This window comes from Neophocaena asiaeorientalis, unplaced genomic scaffold (genome assembly GCF_003031525.2).
Source record: "Neophocaena asiaeorientalis asiaeorientalis breed wild unplaced genomic scaffold, Neophocaena_asiaeorientalis_V1.1 scaffold40, whole genome shotgun sequence".
In the NCBI taxonomy this organism is placed as follows: domain Eukaryota; kingdom Metazoa; phylum Chordata; class Mammalia; order Artiodactyla; family Phocoenidae; genus Neophocaena; species Neophocaena asiaeorientalis.
Genome location: NW_020185335.1, coordinates 3674619 through 3693714, shown reverse-complemented (window position 1 = coordinate 3693714; position 19096 = coordinate 3674619). Strand labels below are relative to the sequence as shown.

General features: G+C 40.6%; 1 protein-coding gene and 1 pseudogene across 2 annotated transcripts in view; both read right to left on the bottom strand.

Moving 5' to 3' along the window:
- Positions 1–19096, bottom strand: part of ZNRF1 (zinc and ring finger 1) — a 100443-nt gene that overhangs the window by 55467 nt on the left and 25880 nt on the right. The window lies entirely within an intron of this gene.
- LOC112393420 (transmembrane protein 203-like) lies at positions 12700–13976 on the bottom strand (annotated as a pseudogene).

Here is a 19096-nt window from a genome sequence, read left to right as displayed (position 1 = left end):
GGGTTCTCTCAGTTTTCAGAGCTTCTAAACCATTATTTGCTAGTAAATTTCATGAGACGCAGAAGGGGACATGCTCTAGACACAGCTGTTTCCATCTGTTGTTGAAAATAAGATCCTGTCTAAAAAAAGAAAATGTTAAAAAGTCATAAATCCTTCAAACTACAACCTCAGCAGAGGAGTGAACCGTGATTCTTTTCATCTTTTAAAATGCAATAACTTTGCTCTAGCTTGATCATATAGAAAAGGAAACCATTCTGACACATTTAAATGCTGATGTGCTGATGCCCTTAAGAACCGGAAGAATAAGCAAAACAGGGCCCTTGGGGCTTCTACAACTTAACAACTTCACCATCCTCCCTGCTGCTTTTCAATACCCCATCCCTTCTCCAACCCCCAATCATTAAGAAAAAAATAACCTGTAAGATCTTTGTAATCAGGATTAATAATGATTTGGGAGCTAAGAATCCGGGACTTGTTAAATCGTGAGAACGATACCAACTTGAGTCACTTGCTGAAAGTTCACAGGAGAGTAAACCGAAGACTTAAAAATTATTTGAAGCGCCAAGTCTCAATTCCCAAAATTAAAACCAGGGGAACTTCCAGTTACAGTAATATGATAGCCTAGAAAACCAGAAAACCCTACTGCTACAACTACCTAATACTATTGGAAAACAAAAGAAAGAACTGGAAATCCCCAAGTGCCAGAAACCAAGAGAACTGAAAAGAGAAAGTGAGGGTTAGGGGGAGGTTGGTCTGCTTGTACTACAGAGGAAGAAAAGCCTCTCCTGAGCTCTGCAGCTGCAGGCCTGCACCTCCTACTCTGATGATGAGGTTGCAGTCAAAAATTACAAAACACAGAGGGAAACAATCCACCAAGGGCAAGACTCCAAAAACAGTACAGTCTGACAGATCCTACAAATACGTATACAGTAACGTCTACACCTTAACTTTTTTTTTTCCTTCGTCTACGTTGGGTCTTTGTTGCCGCATGCGGGCTTTCTCTAGTTGCGGTGAGCGGGGGCTACTCTTCATTGTGGTGCGCAGGCTTCTCGTTGCGGTGGCTTCTCTTGTTGTGGAGCACGAGCTCTAGGCACGCGGGCTTCAGTAGTTGTGGCACGTGGGCTCTAGAGCGCAGGCTCAGTAGTTGTGGCCCACGGGCTTAGTTGCTCCACAGCATGTGGGATCTTCTCGGACCAGGGACTGAACCCGTGTCCCCTGCATTGGCAGGCGGATTCTTAACCACTGCGCCACTAGGAAAGTCCCTACATCTTAACTTTTAAATTGTTCAGAAAAAATTATACATGAAAGAGATAAGGGAGTGAGAGGGAAAAGAGTTCAAATACGACAAAATGTTAGTTGGCTAAATCTAGGTGAGGGGAATATAGGTATTCGTTGTCCTATTCTTTAAGATTTCTGTAGGATTTAAATCTTTCAAAATAACAAATTGGGGAAAGGAAAAAATATATCTTATACATTTATAAACATAAAACCAATGTCTCTATCAAGACAATTAAATATGGCAATGAATGTGGGGGTTAAAAAAGAATGAAAGAACTGGAGGCACTTAATGAATGATTTAATATGGTTCCAAGCCAAGTAACTTATAGAAAGAAGTAAGTCCCCAGGAGATCATTTGAGGGAGAGTTAGTTCATTTATTTCAGGGGATTTAATTTCCATACTACTTAGAGCAGATAATAGTATGCATTTGTATTGGATCATCTAAGGAAATGTAATTGCCAACCACACCAAAAGATCTAAGAATAATATTTTCACTAGATATTCTACAGCCATGAATCCTGAATACTAAATTAGCAAAAGACTTCTTGTGTTAATGTCAAAGTGATTTTTAGAAAGAAAACAATACAAGGGGATAAAAAAATAATTCATCTGTGGATTAAAAGAGCTTGTGGGACAGCAAAGCAGAACCTATGGGAAATTTAAAATGCATATACTAGAACAGGCAAACCTATACAGGAAGTATTGATAGATTGCCTAATTCTGGGAGACTTGGGTTGGGGGAGGGGGGGCGGAGAGAAGATGTGGAGGGTGCAGAGCTTGTTTCTGGGATAAATTGATGGTGATGATGGTTGCACACCCTGAATACACTAAAAAGAATTGTATACTTTAAATGCATGAATTATATGTGAATTGTGTCTCAATAAAGTTGTGGAAAATGCTGGACTTCCCTGGTAGCACAGTGGTTAAGAATCCGCCTGCCAATGCAGGGGACACAGGTTTGAGTCCTGGTCCGGGAAGATCCCACATGCCGCGGAGCAACTAAGCCCATGCACCACAACTACCGAGCCTGTGGTCTAGAGCCTGAAAAGAACTACTACTTCACAACTACTGAAGCCCGCGTGGCTAGAGCCCATGCTCTGCAACAAGAGAAACCACTGCAATGAGAAGCCTGCGCACGCAACGAAGAGTAGCCCCCGCTCGCCGCAACTAGAGAAAGCCCACGCGCAGCAACGAAGACCCAACACAGCCAAAAATTTAAAAATTTATATTAAAAAGTTGTGGAAAATGAATATACGAGAAAATGATAATAACGTAAAATCATTATTGAGAGGGTCCAACTCAAAAACCTAGGAAAGAACTACAGAGCAAACCCAAATAGAGGGAAAGGGAGGACAAACTGGCCCAAAACACAGCACCCAGCAGAAAATGACCATGGTGTTTAGGCATCGAAAAGGTTAATGGTGGCAGAGAAACACGGAAGCTAAGCTTCTGAGGACAAGGCCAAACACCGTACCACAAATGGACCAATGAGGAGCCTCCCATCTCGGGGACAGTTGAGAAAAATGCCACCATCACACCCCCCATCCCCGATGCCATTTACATGCTAGAATTTGACCCTGTCAGCATGCCGCCTCCATGGCCTCAAGTTAACTGCTCTTTCCAAATTAGCCTTGGGATGGGGCCCAGGTCATCTCTCTGGACCCTGCGGTGAGGAAAGCCAGGCATTTAAGTTTTCTGAGCTCTAACGGATGAAAGCAGGCTCTCATGTGGTTGGAACTCCAACATCCATCCCTGAGGGCAAAGAAGGGTCAGAAAGGACCTTCTCTAACCCAGTGAAAAGCACCTACAAAGCCACAGCAACGATCACTTTCGGTGGTGAAACTTTAAGAATGTTCTCTTTAAAATCCCTCTGCGGTCAGGAACAAATCAAGGATGCCCACCATAACTGCTTCCATTTAGGGGTGTATGAGACAGCTGAGCCAGTGTAGTATTGCAGGCTGAACTGTGTCCCTCCTAATTCCTATGTTGAAGTCTTGACACCCAGTAACCCAGAATGTGACTATTTGGAGATAGGGCAGTTAAGGAGGTAATTAAGGTTAAATTAGGTCATTAGGGTGGGCCCTAACCCTATATGACTAGTGTCCTTATAAGAGGTGGCGATTAGGATACACACACAGAGGGAAGACAGCCATCTACAAGCCAAGGAGAGAGGTTCAGAAGAAATCGACCCTGACGACACCTTGATTTTGAATTTCCAGCCTCTAGAACTGGGAGAAAATAAATTTCTGTTGTGTAAGCCGCTCAGTTTGTGGTATCTTGTTATGGCAGTCCTAGCAAACGAACACAACAAGAAAAAGACGCAAAAGATATAAGGACCAGAAAGGAAGAAACGCAAGTGTGATATGATTATCTGCATTAGGAAAGGCAGGAGAATCTAGAAACTGCTAGAACTAATACAAGCTCAGTAAAATTGCCAGACGTGAGATCTACACACAAGAAAGTCAACAGGACCCCTCTTAATATGCCAACAACAATTAGAAAACAAACAGGTATGTTCATTAACTGTCCCTCACTGTGCAGACAGATGAAAAAGTTGAGATATATTTGTTCACATATCAAGGGAACACTACAAAGTAATTAAAGTAAATGGGCTGGATCTGCACAAATACATCTCAAAAACACAAGTCTGAATTAAAAACCAAAAAAGCCAAGTTACAAAGAAACAGATACTTTCTATCTATTCATTTTTAATACACACACAAAATCATGGAGATGCATATAAGTACAGAACAGATAAATCCACAGCAAGGGTGTTTATGTTAAACCTTTCATCTTGGTGATAGGAACATAGATGTTTGCCATATTATTTTCTGTACTGTCCTGTATTTTTGAAAGGCTTCATTTTTTTGGATAAAAATAAAAACCTCTTGAGGTCCAGAAAAATGCAAACATTAAATTCTAAGGGGCTCATGATGTTTTAGAAAGTCCCACAACACGGTTCTCTACTATCTGTACACACATGCTTTTTCAGGGGACTTTAACCTCACTCCCATACTACTACTACCCCAGCAGGAAGGTAAAACCAGCAAAGAAAGCGATTTAATTTCCAAGACATTTATTTTCAAGTCAGAATAAAAACCAACTTTAGGTAGTGCCCTTTTCTCAGGGCTGTGATCCACTATAATCTGAAAGGTGTCAGGGATAAATATACCACATCCTCCACCTGGGAGTAATCAGGGAGATCATTAAAGAGAAGATTCAGCCTAGTCAAAAGAGCAACGCAGGATTATAGGCACCAGGTGCAATACGGTTCACATTCAAAGTCAAGTTAGGACCACGATAGGGATCCCTTGGATAAAGCCAGTGATTGATAATGTCATGGAATCTTTATTGCTAGGTTAAAAAAGAAATCTTAGATCCAGTAAAAACCTGCACTGGCCCCACCTATGCTTATTAGCAGTAACCTTCCCCACTCATCCATCCCCTCTCTATGCCTAGGATAATGACTCAAGCTTCCACTTCCCAGCCTTTTCCTAAGGGGAAAAAACAGTCAAGAATACCTAATAAAAAACTGTAGTGCAAAGGGCAGGGAGAGTTCATGTGTTTAATTTTAGTCAGTTACCAGGTTTTTCTTGAGCCCTGGCCAGAGTTATTCTGGTTCTGGCATGGGGAATCTATTTTGCATGGGTGTGGGTTAGATTAAAAACAAAGAAATAAACAAAACTCTCACAACAGGCACTCAAAGAACATGTCCCTAACTGAATCCATGAGGTCACCAGACAAGCACTGACCACTGATCCAACCAGGACACCTGCCAGGAGGTCCTGGTAAAGACGAGGGTTTCCCACAACACAGAAAGGGATAGGGGAGGCAGCTAACAGAATCACCGTCTCAAATCCTCTGCCACTGCCTCCTTCAGATGGAAGTATTAAGCAATGTTGGAGAGAAAAAAAAAAAAACCCACTTTCAAGAGACCCATGGATGAAAGAGAACCATGTTAAGCTCCCCTGGAAGAATAAAATATTAAATAACAGATGAGGTGCTTAAAATATTATGTTACTCCATTTATAAGTGTGTCACTATTGGTTCATTTGTTATATATACAGACCTTTTTTTCCAAGGGAAAGCAGAATGTCCATTAAACAATTTGATCCTTGTAAAATCAATGGCAGCAAAGTGAGTCAACAGGACGAGGACGCCTGTCCTTTACCCAGCAAGGTTAATAGCTAAACCACTGCAAAAGACTTCCAAGGATTAAATTCTGAAAGCGTAAGCTCCATGAGGGCAAGAACCGTGTTTTGTCCATTTCTGCACATCTAGTAGGGCCTAAAATGATACCCTGCATATAGTCAAATGCTCAATAAACATTAGCTGGGTTTAAGCAAATCCAGCCCAAAGAGGCCTAGTGAAAGAGAAGGAAGATAAGAACTACAGTCTGGAAGGCGGCCTGTTCAAAAGAAATACACATTTAAAATGTTAAAAGATGAACAGCCATCCTTTGCAGGCCAGAGATAAAATGTTCCTCTAAGTAAAACTGAGGAAGGGAAGTACCAGAGTTTCCTCTGGCAAGCTTCTGAAAAGATAAAAGAATGTCTGGTTTGAGTGATAATGTGTTACAGGCTTAAGCAAGAACAGGTGAAAAAAATCTGATAAAACCATGAAGCTGCTGGTAACTCAACGAAGAGGGAACCAGCCTTGGCCAGGCTGCTTCACAACTCATGGCTACAAAGGTGGCTTTAAAATATGGAAGGCTCAAAAAGAACAGGGAAGATAAAGGCATTATCCTCAACTCGTTCTTTATTGTACATGGTCTCTTACTCCTATTATGTATTTATGGAGTGCCAACTACTGGTGAGCCATCGAGGTTAAGAGAAACACCCCAGTCATCGCTACTCAGGAGTTGGCCTTGCCTTGTGTTCTCATTAGCTGTTCAACCCGCTATATGCCTAACCTGGAGAGAGGCCGGTACATCAAGTGTCTCTCAGGAACCGTTTATTATAACCTCTCAAAGAGCAGAGTCAGTTTCAGTTGCTCTCTGAGAAGTCACAAAGACTCCTGAATGAAAAACATCAGGATTCAAAAACAGATAACCATTTTGTAGAAATTGACAAGCTGACTGTAAAAATTTAGATGGAAATATAAGGACCTAGTATAGCTAAAAAGATTTTGAAAAAGAACAAATTCGAAGAACATACACTACCAGATTTCAAAACTTAACTATAAAGCTGTAAGTAACCAAGATAATGATAGTCATATAAATCAATGGAACAGAATTGAGTCCAGAAATAATCCTTTACATTTATGGCCAGTTGACTTTGCCAAGTGAATTCAGTGGGGAGAAAGAATGGTCTTTTCAACAAATGGGGCTAAGACAACTGAATGTACAAGTGGTTCTTTAAAAAAAAAAAAAAAGGAGCTGAGACCCTTACCTCATACCATACCCCAATATTAACTTAAAATGGAATAGAAACATATGTAAGAACTAAAACTATAAAACTTCTAGATGAAATCACAGGAGAAAATCTCCGTGATCTTTGGATTAGACAAAGATCTTTTTACATATGACAACAAAAGCATGATCAATAAAAGAAAACTATTGGGGGCTTCCCTGGTGGTGCAGTGGTTGAGAATCTGCCTGCTAATGCAGGGGACACGGGTTCGAGCCCTGGTCTGGGAGGATCCCACATGCCGCGGAGCGGCTAGGCCTGTGAGCCACAACTACTGAGCCTGCGCGTCTGGAGCCTGTGCTCCAAACAAGAGAGGCCACGACAATGAGAGGCCCACGCACCGCGATGAAGAGTGGCCCCTGCTTGCCACAACTAGAGAAAGCCCTCACACAGAAATGAAGACGCAACATAGCAAAAATAAATAAACTCCTACCCCCAACATCTTAAAAAAAAAAAAAAAAGAAAACCATTGATAAACTGGACTCAATCAAAATTTAAAATATTTGCTCCTTAAAAAACACCATATAAGGGCTTCCCTGGTGGCGCAGTGGTTGAGAATCTGCCTGCTAATGCAGGGGACACGGGTTCAAGCCCTGGTCCGGGAGGATCCCACATGCCGCGGAGCCACTGGGCCCGTGAGCCACAACTACTGAGCCTGCGCGTCTGGAGCCTGTGCTCCGCAACAAGAGAGGCCTAAAAAACACCATATAAGAAAATGAAAAGACAAGCCATATATTGGGAGAAAATATTCTCAAATCACATATCCGGAATACATAGGGAACTTTTAAAACTCAGTAAGACAACAGCCAAGCTGGTAAAAAACAAATGGGCAAAGGTATGAGTAGACATTTCACCAAAAAAGATATATGAATTGCTATTAGGCACACGAGAAGAGGCTCAACATCATTAGTCATTGGGGAAATGCAAATAAAAAACCACAATAAGATACCACTACCCACCTACTAGAATAGCTATAAATTCGTAAGACTGACAATACCAAGTGTTTTGAGGATGTGAGAAAATTGGAACCCCTATCCACTGCTGAAATGTACAACCACTTTGGAAAAGTCTGTTTCTTAAAAGGTTAAACAAAGACCTGCCATGTGGAAACACATATCCACATAAAAACTTACACATGAATGTTCACAGCAGCATAATTCATATTTGCCTTAAACTAAAAACAGTCTAATTGTCTACCACCTGGTGAATGGACAGACAAAATGCAGTAAGTTCATACAATGGAAAACTATTTAGCATTAAAAAAGAACAACATGCTCAACATGGAGGAACCTAAAAGAAGGAAGCCAAATGCAAAGACTTCATATTGTATGATTTCATTTATAAGAAATTCCCAGAAAACACAAATCCAGGACAGCAGATCAGTGGGACTGAGCAGGGACTGACTACAAACAGATATAATGTAACTTCTGGGGGGATGGAAGTGTTACAAAATTGGATTTTAGTGATAGTTGTACAACTCTGTAAGTGAAAATCTTTTGGGATACTTTCTAGTAGAAATGGAGTTTTCAGGCAGAGAACTAAGAAAGGGATTTCTCTATAACAGTGCTCTTCCAACTTTAGCAAGTGTAAGAATCACCTGGAAAACCTGTTAAAACCCAGACACCCCAGATATCCTCCCATCCCAGATATGGATTCAGAAGGTCTGGGATGGGGTCCATGACTTTGCATTTCTAAGAAGTTCCCAGAATACTCAGTAAAAATAGATTCCAAAGTCCCACCAGAGATCTATTACACAGCCTCTTCAGGAGAGGAGGGCCTGGGAATCCACACCTCTTACAGGGAGAGTCACCCCTGGTATCCATCCACAGGGGATTGGTTCCAGGACACCCTCACCCCCCACCCCTGCAATGGAAACCAAAATCCATGGATGCTCAAGACCCTTACATAAGATGCATAAAACCTACATACATCCTCCCATACGCTTTAAATCATCTCTAGATTACTTACAATACCTAATACAATGTAAACACTATGTAAATATTCAATAGTTACCAGTGAGTGGCAAACTCCAGTTTTGCTTTTTGGAACTTTCTGGAATTTTTTCCATGGCTGAATCCATGCATTGGGGGCCTGCGGACAGAGAGGGCCAACTGTATAGGGAGAATCCCATGCTGAATCTCATGGTTCAGCACTTCATGAACTACAACACTCTCATATACAATTAATTCCAGTAGTTTCAAGAGTAAAACTTGTGTGTTCCTATTTTGAAAATGATAAAGTAAATGTCCTCTATTTTAAATGGTTCAAAATCAGAAGGGGTTCTGCCTTAGGCCTTTCTAAATAAAGTAATGTGCAGCGAAGTAAATTGTATTTATTCAAGGCATTCTAAATATGCCTCCACATTTAAAAAAAAAATTTCTCCTTTAAAAATGTTTAGGCCACTTTTCAGGCTGAATCTAATTTTAAATCTGTTCAGATGCAAGATCACATGTCTTTCTGAATTCTTAACAGGGATGTGCAATTGTCTGATCCATAGGATCACAATTCTGACTACCACAGAAAACCCTCAGCAGCAGTGGTGCCATTTTTAATGGTTCAACTCAGTAACTACTGGAGTCTAATGCTCTGCTATCACAGAAGACACAGACACAGAAGACCAAGTTCGTACCGGGAATTCACCATACTTTTTAGTATCATAAAAAACAACAGTACTAAACATCAGCGTGTGCGGGAACAGACGGGGGAAATTTTTACAGAGGTAGGACTGTGTTCTAGAAAAAAATGAAACCGCGCTTAAATTATTTTCAATTTCTCTGATCACTTTGGTTCAAAGGAGAGGGAGTGGTCTCGCACATCGTATGCCATGTTGCAGGAGCCAGAAAGAGCCAGGCTGAGTGCTTAGAAGAGCACACACGGGACTTCCCTAAGAGCACCTCACCTCGCCGTTTCTTCAGATTCTGACTGAAATGGCCTGGGGTGGGGCTCAAGCTCTCCAGAGGAAGGATTCAATGATAAATTATATTTCTAAAGACAGTCACAACAATAATGTCCATCCCACAGGCTTCTCTGCAATGGCCCCTCTCCTAGCCCAGATTCCTGTTTAGACCCACAGAATGTGGAGGAAATGACAGCAAGTAACTTCTGAGGCTGGACCCTAAGAGAACATCAGCTCTGCTTTCACTGCTTGGAATGCTTGCTCTTGGAATCCAGCTCCCACTTTACGAAACCCAAGCTAAACAAGTGGCGAGAAAGCTACTTGGAGAGGGAGAGATCCTTGCCTCCTAGCCACGCCCACCAAGGTCCCTGTCGTGTGAGTGAAGCCATCTTAGACGTTCCACCCCCAGTCACCATCAGCTACAATCTCATGAAATGCCCCCCCTGTGGCCACACAGAGACGAACCAGCCAGCTGAGCCCTGCCTCAATCCCTGAGACACAGAATTATGAGCAAATATAAAATGGCTGTGTTCTAAAGCCATTAAGTTTTGGGGTAGGTTTTGTTACCTAACAATAGAGTATAAAAATAGGTTTCAAGTCTGCTCTCAAACATTTTTCTAGGTAAATGGTATGCAGACTGTAGTTAACATGAATGGACTTGGTCTCTATACACCTCAGGGGTGGGAGGAGTCTGAAATCTAGCTACCGGGGAAAGAAAATAAGTGTTCATAAGCCAGACCCAATCTGCTTCATAGACTTTTTCACATCTGTCGGCAAAAGATTTTGTTGCTTCCCAAATTGTATATTAAAAAATCAAGTTACATGAATGTTTTATGTTTTTCTAAAGGCCAAATCAGACACAGGACTGCCACTGCACACCAACCTATCAATGTGATTCCACTCATATTAAGAGTTTACTGAAACAGAAGGAACAAAAGACCCTAAAGACATAGCTTTCTACAGTATCATCCAGTCTGCTCTTCCCTCTGTATACCAGCACCCCTGTCAATTTTACAATAGGGAAGAGAATTTAAACCCAATCACATCTAAGATGCGACCCATCACAAAGGCTGCACGAGCAGATGCTGAGTCAGGCAGATTCAAATTCTGGCTTTGTTGTTTCCCGTCTATAAGATGGGAAGTTTGGCACTGAATGAGCACTCAAGAAATGTCAAGTTCATGTTTACCTTCTCTCTTCCCTCCCAAATCAATGCAACTGAACCTATAAAGTATTGCATAGCCCAAGGATTTTCTTGAACATCTAAGCAAACACGATAAAGAAACTGAATCACATATGGCTCAGTTCATAGTGCTCAGGGGAATTAAACGTAAGTATCCAGGTACACTGAATAAATCTTACTGATCCAAGTACCATACAGGTATTACTATCCTTTCAAGGGTTTATAATTTCAACATCTGAGAAAGAAAATTAATGAAGTTGCTTCCATATTTGTGGACAGGTTGTCCAAAAATTTTTAAATGACAGAGCAGATAACTTAGCTGCCAGAGAACAGGCCATCCTTGTCTAGAGATAGATCCTTAAAAGGAGAAGTGCAGAGATGAGCTCTGAGCCTAAAGCAGCTATGCAAGTCTTAATGATCCCAACTCAAAACTGAGAGCTGGCTAGTGAACACTTCAGTGCTGGGAAGTAACAAGTCCTTGAGTTTATGGCTTGAGAGAGAGGAAGGCTTTGGTTGAAACAGGACAAATAGTCTTCATATTCAGAAGGATGCTAACAGGTAGAGGAGCTTAGTTCTGCTAGGGTTTAGGAGACCAAAGATTCCCAATATGACCCCTGATTCTTATATGAGGTAGTAAGTTGAATCTTCTCTAACTGGCATCAAATTGATACTGGCAGCCTCCTACTAATTATAGCCCAGTCTTCACCTGTCTCTGTTATACTGAAATTTCCTCACCCTTATAGTCACCTGAACCACAGAACCAGAAAAATAAGACTATATGTGCTTTCAGGTCTCAACTTAATAAGATTTGCTCAAATCTTATAATGTCTGTTCTATGAACTGTGAAATCTCAATTTTATTATTTAGGGACTACTCACTCACCCTCCTCTCAGGTATAGTAGTTGAACTTGAGGCAGCAGTGAAGGACTTAGAAATCTTCTACTGAAGGCAAATAAATGGAAGAATACTGTTGCAAGGTTCTTAGCCTAGCCATGAAGTAGTATAAGACTAACTGAAGATACACTATGGTAAGTTAAAAATGTATAATGTAAAACCTATAGCAACCCCTAAAAAAAAAAATAAGCCAAAGAGGTAAAAAGCTAACAAGCTCATAGTGGAGATAAAATGGAATAAATCCTCTTAGTCCAAATGAAGTCAAGCAAAGAGGATAAAAAGAAACAAAGAACAGAGACAGAAAACAAGCAAGACGGTCAACTTAAACCCAATCATACTGATAACTGCATTAAACGCAAACATTCCAGTTAAAAGGCAAAGAGAGTCTGGATAAAAGCAACACAAAATTGTATGTTTTCTCTAAGAAACCCATTTTAAACAAGAAGATACAGATAGATTAAAAGTAAAAGGATAGAAAAAGATAACCATATGAACACTAATCAAAAGAAAGCTGGAGTGGCTACAATTATTGCTGGAGATTTTAACACTCGGCCCTCTATCATTGATAAAACAAGCAGACAGAAAATCAGTATAGTTCCAGAAGACCTGAAAAACACCATCAACCAAATTGACCTAACTGACATTGATAGAAGATCTACTCAAGAACAGCAGAAAACACATTCTTTTCAAATGCATGTTGACCGTTCAGCAAACTAAAACATATTGAGCCACAAAACAAATCTCAAAAAAATTTAAGAGGATTCAAGTCATACAAAGTATGTTCTCTGATCACAACAGAATTAAACTAATAACCAATACCAGAAAGTTATCTGGAAAATCCCTAAATATCTGGCAATTAAATATGATACTTCTAATAACCTATAAGTTATAGGGGAAAAAAAAATCACAAAAAAATAGAAAATATATTGAAATGAATGAAAATAAAAGCACAATATATCAAAATTTATAGGATTCATAATATTTTTAAACAGCTAAATAAAATAGTGGGTTTTTTTGTTTGTTTTCAGCAAAACATTCTCTTATTTTATTTTTATCTCAGCAAATGTTCTCTTTTGGCACCTGACCGGCATCAAACCAAAGCCCTTAGGCCAAAAGGCGTGGCCTGAGACCATCTGCAAACTTCCCATGTGTAGGTCTCAATGGCTATGCGCGTCAGAGAACCTGTTCCACTCTCTGGTCCCTTAGGGCGGCCTAAAGGTCTCAGGTGCACTATGCCGGCCACGAGGTAGTGGAAAAGTCGTGACACTGCAATCTGCTGGGATAGGAAGACAAGCAGCACGTTGAAAGCAAGTTCTTTTCTCAGGCGACAGATATCCAGATAGAGTCCCGATCATGCTTATTCAACATACTCCGGTCTGCCTGGGCTGGAATGAAGAAAGAGCCATCCTCCCCAGTTGCACTGGGGAGGAGACACAAGTGGGCTTATACTTTTTAGAGCTCAAGCATCTAAGGAAGTCTTCTCTGGGTGAATGGGGCAGTAAGCTCTCAGGTCAGCACTGCTGGCCAGGGGAGATCCCGAGTCCAGCTTTGCAGCCTTTGCACAGTGGGTACTTTCCCAGGATCCATGAAAATACTCAGAGCCCATCAGGACATTTTACTTATATGCAGTTTCCAACTGTCAGAGGAGTTCAGGACTGTCTGGCCTTCTCCGGATCCTTCTCAGGATCTCAACTCAAGATTAGCTATTCAAAGCATGAAATAAGAGGGGATACATTTTAAGAATCAAGGCTGCTCTTTTTAGCCCTGCTGAGGGAACAATTTCAGAGATGACTGATAGAGAGAAAGCTGGGCACCCAGCAGGGCACAAGCTGGCTTTCAGACCCAGAATTCTCCTCTGGTGCAGCAGGACCTCAGCCTGGGGTCCCGCATTCTAGCTTATCTTCTGCGAGGCTAGTTGACCCGGCAGGCATGGATCATGAGCAGCTGCAGAAGAATGAAGACCGGAGACGTGATCAGGCCGAACCAGAGCTCCCGAGTCGCCTCCACCAGCTTCTGGCACAACATCTCGAAGACGAACTTCAGTCTATGAACCGTGAGGAACCAGAAAAGGCGGAGCACGGCCAGCCGCTTCTCTCCATCCTGAAAGAGGCGCACAGAGATGATAGTGGTGATGTAGGTGCTGAGCCCGTCAGCGGCTAAGAAGGGCATGAACACGTTCCACCAGGAGAGGCCGGGAGCCAGGCCGTCCACACGCAGGGCCAGCAGCACGGAGAACACCAGCAGGGCCAACAGTGCACGAAGATCTCGAAGGTAGCGAAGCCCAGCCACTGCACCAGCTCACGGAGCAAGAAAAGCATCGCGCCGGTTGAGCGCGGCCGATGGTCCCACCCGTCAGGCTGCGCCGCCACTTCCCAGGTGCCTCGCTGGCGCCTGCCACTGTCGCTGCCGCGGCCAGCGAGAGGCAGAAAGCGGCCCCGCCTGCCCCGGCCCTCGGCCCCAGTATGCAGCCGATCCCCCGGCCCCCGCCCGGTACCCAGCACTGGCCGCCAGCCAACGACCGCCTTGCTCGGATGCCATGCCCCGCCGGGCGCAGCCCAAGGGCCTAAAATAGTGTTTATAGGGGAATTCATGGCTTTAAATGCTTATTTTAGAAAAGAAGAAAGGTCCAAAATCAGTGATTTAAACTTCAAGCTTTAGAAGCTAGGAAAAGAAGAGCAAATTAAACTGAAAGAAGGAAGAAATAAAAAGCAGAAATCAACAAAATAGAAGAGAGAAAAACAATAGATTGAATCAATGAAACCAAAAGCTGGTTCACTGAAACAATTAATAAAATTGATAAATCTCAAGGCAGACTAATAAGAAAAAAGAGAAGACACAAATTTCCAAAGTCAGGAATGAAAGACGGGTCAACATTCTTACAGCCACTAAAAGTATAAAGAAATATGACAAACAACTTTTTGCTGATAAATTCAACAACTTAGATGAAATGGACAAATTACATGAAAAAGACAAACTACTAAAGCTTATTTGATAAGAAACAAATAAACTGAATAGCCCTATACCTGTTAAAGAAATTAAATTTTTAGTTAAACTTTTCTAAAAAGAAAATTCCAGGCCCAGAAGACTTTACTGGTGAATTCTATCAAACATTTAAGAAAAAAAAAATACTACACAACATCGTCCAGGAAATAGAAAAGAAACACTTCCCAAATCACTGTATGAGGCCAATATTACTGGTACCAAAACAAGACAAAAACATTACTTGAAAAGAAAATTACAAATACTCCTTATAAGCATAAAAGTAAAAATCCTTAGCAAAATTTTAACAAATTGAAATGAATAACATATAAAAAGCATAATATATCATGACCAATTGGATTCTTTTACTCTTAGAAAACAATGTTATCCATCATATTAACAGAATAAAGGAGAAAAATCTTATGATCATCACAACAGATGCAGAACAAGCATTTGACAAAACTCAACAGCCGCTGAAAATAACAACTCTCAGCAAACCAGAAATAGAAGGAAACTTTATGAAACAGCGAGCATCATACTTAATGATGGGAGACTGAATGCTTCCTCCTAAGGCTGGGAACAAGCCAAAGATGCCTGTCTCACTACTTCTATTCAACATTGTACTGTAGATCCTAGCCACTGCAATGAAGTAATAAAGCATACAGATTTGAAAAGAAGTAGTAAAGCTGTCTTGATTCGCAGATTATGTAGTTATGTGTGTAGAAAGTTCTATGGACTACACAAAAGCTACTAGAACCAGCAAGTTAACTTAGCAAGGCCATAAGATACAAAATCAACACACAAAAATCAATCATATTTATATGGCAATAAACTATAGGAAAATGAAGTTTTTTAAAAAAATATTTTCCTTATATATTTATGGCTGTGTTGGGTCTTCGTTGTTGTGCGTGGGCTTTCTCTAGTTGCAACGGGAGAGGGCTGCTCTTCGTTGCAGTGCGTGGGCTTCTCTTGCGGTGGCTTCTCTTGTGGAGCACGGGCTCCAGGCACGTGGGCTTCAGTAGTTGTGGCATGTGGGCTCAGTAGTTGTGGCTCACAGGCTCTAGAGCACAGGCTCAGCGCACAGGCTTACTTGCTCCGCAGCATGTGGGATCTTCCTGAACCAGGGCTCAAACCCGTGTCCCCTGCACTGGCTGGCGGATTCTTGATCACTGCGCCACCAGGGAAGTCCCGGAAAATGAAGTTTTTAAAAGTACCCTCAACAGATATGACACCAAAAGCACAGGCAACAAAAATAAAAACAGATAAATTAGACACATCAAGATTTAAAACCTCTGTGCATCAAAGGACACAACAGAGTGAAATAGCAACCTACGGAATGGGAGAAAATATTTGCAAATCATATATCTAATAGGGGTTAATATCCAGAATATATAAAGAACTTCTACAACTCAACAAAAAACAAATAGCCCAATTTAAAAATAGACAGAAGACTTGAACACAATTTCTCCAGAGAAGATATACGGATAGTCAACAAGCACATGAAAAGATGCTTAACATCACTAATCATTAGGGAAATACAAATTAAAACCACAATGACCTATCACCCTACACCTGTTAGGATGTCTATTATCCAAAAAACAAGACATAACAAATGCTAGTAAGGATGTGGATTAAAGAGAAGCCTCGTACATTGTCAGAGGGGATGTAAACTGGTACAGCCACTGTGGAAAACAGTATGGCAGTTTCTCAAAAAATTAAAAATAAAATTACCATATGGTCCAGCAATACCACTTCCTTGTATACATACAAAAGAACTGAAAACAAGGTCTCAAAGAGATATTTGTATATCCGTGTTCACAGCAGCATTATTCACAATAGTCAAAAGATGGGAGCAACGCAAGTGTCCATCGATGAATGAATGGTTAAACAAAATGTGATATGTGTGCAACAATATTAATCAGCCTTAAAACGGAAAGAAACTCTGGCACTTGCTATAAATGGATAAACTCTGAGGATATCCAGCTAAGTGAAAAAAGCCAGGTTACAGAAAGACAAACACCATATGATGTAGCAAAGACAAACACTTACATGAGGTAGCAAGAGTAGTCAAACGTATAGAAACAGAAGTACAGTGGTGGTTTCCAAGGGCTGGGGGAGGGAGAAATGGGGAGTTGTTGTTTAATGGGCACAGGGTTTCTGTTTTTCAAGATGAAAAAGTTCTGGAAATTGGTCACACAACAATAGGAATATACTTACCACTACTGAACTGAACCCTTAAAAGTGGTTAAGATGGTAAATTTTGTTATGTGTATGTTCACCACAATTAATTTTTAAAAATAATTTTAATGTGAAATTCTTAGAGATAAATGTTTAAAAATGTGTGCAAGACCTTTATTCTAAAACTGTAAAAGATTGCTGAGAGAGATTAAAGATCACTTAAATAAATGTAGAGAAAATCACTTTCATGGATTGGAGGTTGCGATATTAAAATTCATTCATAAATTTCACTCAATCCCAATCAAAATTCCTGTAGGCTTTTTTCCTAGAAACGTATAAGCTGATTCTGAAATGTATATGGAAATTCAAAGGATTGAGAATACTCTAAACAATAATTTCAAAGAATAAGGTAGAGGATTTACAATATCAATATTTGATTTCAAGACTTACTATAACACCACAATAATCAAAGAGTGTGGAATTGGCATAAGGACAGACATCTAGAGCAGAACAGAATAGAGTCCAGAAGTAGACCCACAGATATATGGTGAATAGTTTCTCTTCTTTTCCTTATTCCTTTCTTTCTTATTTCGGTAACACTGGTTTATAACATATATAAGTTTCATGTGTACAACTTTATATTTCTACATCTGTATACACTATAGCATGCTCACCACCAAAAATTTAGTTGCCCTCTGTCACCATATAGTTGATCACTTTTACCAATTTTGCCCTTCCCCTCTCCTCTGCCTCTTCTTCTCTGGTAACCACTAATCTGTTCTCTGTATCTATGTGCTGGTCTTCCTTTGGTTTGTTCTTTTTTTTTTAATTTTTTTTATTTTTTGCGGTACACGGGCCTCTCACTGTTGTGGTCTCTCTCGCTGCAAAGCACAGGCTCCGGACGCGCAGGCTCAGCGGCCATGGCTCACGGGCCCAGCCGCTCCGCGGCACGTGGGATCTTCCCAGACCAGGGCACGAACCCGTGTCCCCTGCATCGGCAGGTGGACTCTCAACCACTGCGCCACCAGGGAAGCCCCTGGTTTGTTCATTTTGTTTGTTTATTCTTCATATTCTACATATGAGTGAAATCATACAGTATTTGTCTTTCTCTGTCTGACATTTCACTTAGCATAATACTCTCAAGGTCCATCTATATTGTAGCAAATGGCAAGATTTTATCTTGTTTTATGGTTGAGTAGTATTCCATTGTGTATATACCACATCTTCTTTATCTGTAAATAGAGTTTTTACAAAGGTTCCATAATTCAATAGGGGAAAGCATAGTCTTTTCAACATTTGGTGCTGAAACAACTAGGGGGAAAAATGAACTATGAAAGCAAAGACAAGGCTTGTACATCAAAAACTACAAAACAGCTGAAAGAAATCAAGGATTTCTAGGTCTAAAAAAATGGAAAGACATCCCATGTTCATACACTAGAAGACTTTAATGTTGTTAAGATGTCAATAATCCCCAAATTGATCTAGAGATTCAATGCAATCCCTATCAAAATCCCAAGTGCCTTTTTCACAGAAATGGATAAACTGATCCTAAAATTCAAAGGAAATTGAAAGCAACCTCAAAAAGCCAAAACAATCTTGAAAAAGAACAAAGTTGAAGGACTCATACTTCCTGACTTCAAAATTAACTACAAAGCTATAGTAATCATAACAGTATTGGCATAAGGATAAACACATAGACCAAAGGAATAGAATTGAGAGTATAGAAGTAAACCCAGATATCTATGCTTGATTGACAAGGGCGCCAAGACCACTCAACTGAGAAAGAACAGTGTTTCCAATAAATGATGCTGGAACAACTGGATATCCCCATGCAAAAAAATGAAGATGGACCCCTACCGCACACTACAGACAAAAATTAACTCAAAAGGGATCAAACACATAAAACTCTTAGAAGTAAACCCAGGTGAATCTCTCTGACCTTAAATTAGACAACAATTTCTTAAAAGTACAAGAAACAAATGAAAAAAACAAATTAAGCTTCACCAAAATTTAAAACTTTTGTGCCTCAAAGGACACTTCAAGAAAATGAAAAGCCAACAGAATGGGTAAATTTTGGCAAATCATGTATCTGATAAGGGACTAGGATCCAAAATATATACAGAAAGCTTACAATTCAACAACAATCCAAATAAAAAATTGTCCAAGGACTTGAATAGACATTTCTCCAAAGAAGATATACAAAGGGGCAACAAATGAGAAAACATGCCTGACATCCTTAGGGAAATGCAAATCAAAACCACAATGCGATACCACTTCACAA